We start from the raw sequence: 7,475 nt of genomic DNA, 5'->3' as shown, positions 1-7,475 counted from the left end.
GAGCACCCGGAGGAAACCCACACAGTCACAGGGAGAATGTGCAAACTCCACACAGACAGTGACCCAAGCCGGGAATCGAACTCAGGTCCCTGGCACTGTGAAGCAGCAGTGCTAACCACTGTGCTACCGTGCCTCCCCGGTACAAAGGGTTGCGAACGTAGCCCAATCCATCAGGTAAGCCAGCCTCCCATCCATTGGCTCTGTCTACACATCCCGCTGCCTCAGAAAAGCACAATCAAGGACCTCACACACCCCGGACATTCTCTCTTCCACCTTCTTCCATTGGGAAAAAGATACAAAAGTCTGAGGTCACGTATCAACCGACTCAAGAACAGCTTCTTCCCTGCTGCCATCAGACATTTGAATGGGCCTACCTTGCATTAAGTTGATCTTTCTCTACACCCTAGCTATGACTGTAACGCTACAGTCTGCACTCTCTTCTTTCCTTCTCTATGAACGGTATGTTTTGTCTGAATAGCGCGCAAGAAACAATACTTTTCACTGTATGTTAATACATGTGACAATAATAAATCAAATCAAATGGAAATGTTTTGTTCCACGTCTTTTAGATTTTATATGAATAAAGTATATTTTTGCAACAAGAAAAATCTCAGTGTGGTGCAAACTTGCTGTGCGTACAAAATGAAATGGGAAGGGCTCGGGGAAAGGGCACTGGAATAATTAGCGATCAGCAAACATTTAGTTAAACAGCAATCTGCAGATTTACTGATCGTGATCCTGGATTTAGAAATATTTCACTCAGCCACAATTGTCTTATTTCAATAGAAAGGGTCTTTAACCTCAATGCAAAACTTTTCAAACATTCCTTCTGTTTCAGAAACAGTAAAGGCCAATTAGCTCATCGCAAATACTGTTTAAACTTAAAGCAAATAAGAAATAATTAATGTTTTTGTTTTCAGATGTGGTTTCGTTCACTCCTGTGCAACTCTGGGCATGTTGAGGCGAGAAGAATTCTTTTCAGTGAGACCAAGAACTTTTGTCTTTTTTCCAAAACTTGTTTCCAACTTGTGGTTTGAATGAAATAAAAGCAAAATACTGCGGATGCAGGTGATCTGAACTAACAAAAACAGAAAGCGCTGGGAAAACTCAGCCGGTCTGACAGCATCTGTGGAGGGAGAAATGTTTCGAGCTCAGTACGACTCTTCTACGGAAGAATAATAATTTTGGACTCAAAACATTAACTCTGTTTCTCTCTCCACAGATGCTGCCAGACCTGCTGAGTATTTTTGCACCCCTAACTTAGGGGTTTAAAAAAAAAGGGTGCAATGGACAAGTTGGGCCAAAGGGCCTGTTTCCATGCTGTAAAACTCTATGTCTCTATGGTCCTCTGTACTTCCTAGTGTCCTACCTTTCATTGTGTATTCCCTTGCCTTGTCAGTCCATAACATATAGGAGCAGAATTAGGCCACTCGGCCCAACGAGTCTGCTCCACCATTCAATCATGGCTGATATTTTTCTCATCCCCATTCTCCTGCCTTTTCCCTATAACCCCTGATCCCCTTATTAATCAAGAACCTATCTCTGTCTTAAAGACACTCAACAACTTGGCTTCCACAGCCCTCTGTGGCAATGGGTTCCACAGATTCACCACTCTCTGGCTCAAGAAATTCCTCCTCATCTCAGTTTTAGAGGAGCGTCCCTTCACTCTGAGGTTGTGCCCTCGAGTTCTAGTCTCTCCCACGAGTGGGGGCCCAGACTCCTCAACTGCTCCTCATATAACAAGCCCTTCATTCCTAGGATCATTCTTGTGAACGTCCTCTGGACCCCCTCCAGGGCCAGCACATCCTTCCTTAGATACGGGGCCCAAAGCTGCTCACAATATTCCAAATGGGGTCTGACCAGAGCCTTATACAGCCTGAGTAGCACATCCCTGCTCTTGTATTCTAGCCCGCTAGAAATGAACGCTAATATTGAATTTTCCTTCCTCCCAAAATGCATCAACTCACACTTACACTGTTGTGTTCTCCAGGAGGAGAAGGTGAAAGGGTGTTGACAGAGCAAAAAACTCCACCGAAAGCCCTCCAGTTTGAAGGGGAAACCACTGATAACATGTTAGTCTTTAATCCTGCTTCACATTTTCTTTCCTAATATCCTCTTTACAAAATGTTAGTCCTGATGTCTTGTTGTGACTGTTTGTTACAGACTGACACATCAACTAATCTCATTCGCACCTCAAGTTTCCACTGTGAACCTCAGCCCTCCTGCAACTTCACCAAGAACAGTCAGACTTGACCCAATCAGATGGTTATTCCCAGATTGTACGTTTAAAACAAATAACACGACTAATCGCTTCCAGCACCCTTCCCAGGACTGCATTACAAATTCTTTCACACCTAGAACATGCCAGGCGTATGGGCTACAGCGCTGTAGCAACAATGTCATTACACCAGTAATGATGTGGAGATGATTTCCACTCCATCTGATGAAGGAGCAGCTCTCCGAAAGCTAATGGTATTTGCTACCAAATAAACCTGTTGGACTTTAACCTGGTGTTGTTAAAACTCTTACTGATTACACCAGTAATCCAGAGACTGGAATGAGCCAGAATAATAAAATGACAGCAAGTCACACATTGAAATATTAGGACAAATGAAACGGAGACGTTATGAGACATCTGAAGCATCCATTGACTCCATCTACACTTCCGTCTACACTTAGGGGCGGCACAGTGGCACAGTGGTTAGCACTGCTGCCTCACAGCGCCCAGGATCCCAGGTTCAATTCCGGCCTCGGGTCACTGTCTGTGTGGAGTTTGCACATTCTTCCCGTGTCTGCATGGGTTTCCTCCGGGTGCTTTGGTTTCCTCCCACAGTCTAAAGATGTGCAGGTTAGGTTGATTGGCCATGTTCAATTGACCCGAGTGTCAGGGGGATTAGCACGGTAAATGCATGGAGTTGCGGGGATAGGGTCTGGGTGGGATTGTGGTCAGTGCAGACTTGATGGGCCGAATGGCCTCCTTCTGCACTGTAGGGATTCTATTCTATGATTCCCGCTGCCTCGGCAAAGCAGCCAGCATAATTAAGGGCCCCACGCACCCCGGACATTCTCTCTTCCACCTTCTTCCGTCAGGAAAAAGATACAGAAGTCTGAGGTCACAGACCAACCGACTCAAGAACAGCTTCTTCCCTGCTGCTGTCAGACTTTTGAATGGACCTACCTCGCATTAAGTTGATCTTTCTCTGCACCCTAGCTATGACTGTAACACTACATTCTGCACTCTCTCCTTTCCTTCTCTATGAACGGTATGCTTTGACTGTATATTGCGCAAGAAACAACACTTTTCACTGTATCCCAATACATGTGACAATAATAAATCAAATCAAATCTCTGAAAAGGAGAGATGGAAAAAGAGAGGTGCAGAGATTTAGGGAGGAAATCCCAGACCTTAGAAAGCTGAGATCATAGCCATGAGAAATGGTGGATATCAGATATCTCAGAGGGAGGTTATAGTGAGAGAGACGAAAGGGTTTGGAGGGATTTTGAAACAAGGGTGAGAAACTTAAGATCGAGGTGTTGTCGATATAGGTTAACAAGCACCGCCAACATTGCATTTCTCCCAGACACAGGCAAGACACAGGCTGCTCAGCCAACCAGCTGACCAGGATGCATGGCGGCCAAGGTTAGTTTTCTCCTCCTATGCAGTCACACCTTTGACTCTTTTCTCAAATGTTCATCGGTTCTGGGCACCATCGGCAAGGCCTAACATTTATCGTCCGTCCTTCATTGATCTTGAGAAAAAGTCACCTTCTTGACGAGAGCTGAGTGGGTTTGTTGGGCCAATGTGGAGAGAACTTCAGGGTCTGAGCCACATTGCTGTGGGTCTGGAATCACAACCAAGACGGACCAGGTAAGGATGGCAGATTTCCTTCCTTGAAGAAGGACATCAGTGAACTAGATGGGTTTTGAAAGGGTTTTGTTTGACAATAGATAAAAGCAAATTACTGCGGATGCTGGAATCTGAAACCAAAAGAGAAAATGCTGGAAAATCTCAGCAGGTCTGGCAGCATCTGTAAGGAGAGAAAAGAGCTGACGTTTCGAGTCCAGATGACCCTTTGTCAAAGTGTCAAAGCTTTGCTTTGCTTTGACAAAGGGTCATCTGGACTTGAAATTTCAGCTTTTTTCTCTCCTTACCGATGCTGCCAGACCTGCTGAGATTTTCCAGCATTTTCTCTTTTGTTTGACAATGTTCTGCTGAAGCACCTTGGGACGGCTTATGGGTGGCACGGTGGCACAGTGGTTAGCACTGCTGCCTCACAGTGCCAGGGACCCGGGTTCAATTCCGGCCTCGGGTCACTGTCTGTGTGGAGTTAGCACATTCTCCCCGTGTCTGCGTGGGTTTCCTCCGGGTGCTCCGGTTTCCTCCCACAGTCCAAAGATGTGCGGGTTAGGTTGATTGGCCAGGATAAATTGCCACTTAGTGTCAGGGGGACTAGGAGGGTAAATATGTGGGGTTACGGGGATAGGACCTGGGTGGGATTGTTGTCGGTGCAGGCTCACTGCTGATTCCATGATTATCTTTTAAAGATGTTATAAATTGTTATTCTTCACATTGTTGGGTTGAGCAGCACTAGAAAGTTCCTGGTCATTCAGAAGGAGGGTTAACTGGTGAACATTGTAAATGTCAGATATGATTGCTTCATTGCACTGATGCTAGGACCCCAATCCCCCTCTTCCTTCCCCCCACAACCCCTCTAATCCCCCCCTAACCCTCTAATGCACCCCAACCCCCACCTCCAATTCACCTCAACCTCTGTAAATTGGAGAAAATGTTTCTAGTTGAAGTGACGCTCCGTGATACAGATGGCCAGGGAGGAAGGTGGAGCTGTGAGCTGACCTTGCTGCCTCTGATTTGTCGTGTGATAGTTAATCTATCTTATCTGTCTTTTGAAGAAATTGCAAGAGATTCTGTAAATTGCAAAATTTAAAAGCGGCTATTGCTAAACACACAGTAAGCACCACCATTTCCATTGCCAACTGGACTAATACATCAAAGGATAATAATGTGTTAATGAGAAATCAGCTCCCATGCGAATGGAAGTGACTCTCCTTACTGTAATAACTAATCATGGTCAACAATTAAATCCCCACAGCAGCTTAGTGAGGTACACAAGTCTATGGCTGTTTCCTTCGAGTTCACAAGGCAATTTGCAGTTTATCAAACAGCTGAGAGGTTGTAACTATCAGAAAAGATTGAACAGGCTGGGACCTGCTTCTCTAATAGACAAGACTAATAGTCTTGGGCTCTGGTCAGACCCCATTTGGAGTATTGTGAGCAGTTTTGGGCCCTGTAGCTAAGGAAGGATGTGCTGGCCTTGGAAAGGGTCCAGAGGAGGTTCACAAGAATGATCCCTGGAATCAAGAGCTTGTCGTATGAGGAACGGTTGAGGACTCTGGGTCCGTACTCATTGGAGTTTAGAAGGATGAGGGGAGATCTTATTGAAACTTACAGGATACTGCGAGGCCTGGATAAAGTGGACGTGGAGAGGATGTTTCCACTAGAAGGAAAAACTAGAACCAGAGGGCACAACCTCAGGCTAAAGGGACGATCCTTTAAAACAGAGATGAGGAGGAATTTCTTCAGCCAGAGAGTGGTGAATCTGTGGAACTCATTGCTGCAGAAGGCTGTGGAGGCCAGGTCATTGAGTGTCTTTAAGACAGAGATAGATAGGTTCTTGATCAATAAGGGGATCAGGGGTTATGGGGAAAAGGCAGGAGAATGGGGATGAGAAAAATATCAGCCATGATTGAATGGTGGAGCAGACTCGATGGGCTGAATGGCCTAATTCTGCTCCTATGTCTTATGGTCTTATGATAGAATTCCTCAAGATTATGAAAGGGTTTTGGCAGGTCACCTGCAGACAAGACCACAACTTGAGGCCATAAGTATAAGGCAATCATTGATAAATTCAGTAGGGGTTCAGAAGAAACGCCTTCACCCAGAGAGTGCTTAGAATGCGGAGCTTGCTGCCATAGGCTGTAGTTTAGACAAATACTATAGATGTATTTGAGGAGAAGCTGTGTAATCAGGTGAGGGAGAAAAGTATAGAAGAATAACAGTCGAACAGCCCAAAGATGTATGGGTTAGGTGGATTGGCCATGTTAAATTGCCCCTTAGTGTCAGGGGGACTAGCTAGGTTATGGGGATAGGGCCTGGGTGGGATTGTGGTTGGTGCAGGCTCGATGGGCCGAATGGCCTACTTCAATGATTCTATAATATTCTGATTGTCTAAGAGGAAGAGGAATGAGACAAGTGTGGCACATAAATACTAGATAAATACTTCTTGCTGTGTTTACCCCAGTCCAACGCCAGCATCTCCACAACATAAATACTAAGCATGGACGTGTTTCTGTGCTGTAAATACTTTTAAAATCTCTTCCTATCTCTTGTATTCTCCTCCAGCCCTTTAACTCTCGGAGATCTCTGCATCCCCCCAATTCTGACCTCTTGTGCATTGTTGATTTGAATCATTCCGTCAACTCTCTGGGCTGTAAACTCTGGAATTCCCTCCCCAAGCCTCTCCACCCCTCTACCCACCTCCTTCTTTGAGACACTCATTAAAATCTACCTCTTTGACCAAAATCGTGGTCACATGACCTAATGTCACCATAGGTGTGAAGTTTTACTGTGAAGCCCTTTGAGATGTTTTACACGGTGGCACAGTGGTTAGCACTGCTGCCTAACGGCGCCAGGGACACGGGTTCGATTCCCGGCTAGGGTCACTGTCTGTGCGGAGTTTGCATGTTCTCCCCATGTCTGCATGGGTTTCCTCTGGGTGCTCTGGTTTCCTCCCACAGTCCGAAAGACGTGTTGGTTAGGGTGCATTGGCCATGCTAAATTCTCCCTCAGTGTACCCGAACAGGCGCTGGAGTGTGGTGACTAGGGGATTTTCACAGTAACTTCATTGCAGTGTTAATGTCAGCCTACTTGTGACACTAATAAATAAACTTCAACGTTCAAGGTGCTGTATTAAAGCAGCTTATTGTTGTTGCTGCAGTGGTACCGCCCTCTTCAATTATCATAGAATCCCATTCGGCCCATCGAATCTGCACCAACCACAATCTCACCCAGGGCCTAACCCCTTGCATTTACCCTAGCTAGTCCCCCTAAGGGGCAATTTAGCGTGGCCAATTCACCTAACCAGCACATCTTTGGACTGTGGGAGGAAACTGGAGCACCCAGAGGAAATCCATGCAGACAGATGGAGAACGTGCAAACTCCACACAGACAGTGACCCGAGCTGGGAATCGAACCCGGATCCCTGGTGCTGCGAGGCAGCAGTGCTAACCACTGTGCCACCCATGTTTCAATCAACAGGCCACCTTATTATTCGAGTCCCAGGGCTGTAAGTTAGTACAAGGCCCCTTGTAGGTCTCCCATTTGTGGCTTACAACTAGTCTAAAATTAGGCCTTTGACCTTTAGGTCAGGTACTAATTGCACTTCCAGTGTGTCCAT

Source organism: Mustelus asterias, chromosome 25 (assembly GCF_964213995.1).
Source record: "Mustelus asterias chromosome 25, sMusAst1.hap1.1, whole genome shotgun sequence".
Taxonomy (NCBI): domain Eukaryota; kingdom Metazoa; phylum Chordata; class Chondrichthyes; order Carcharhiniformes; family Triakidae; genus Mustelus; species Mustelus asterias.
This window is presented reverse-complemented; position numbering follows the sequence as displayed.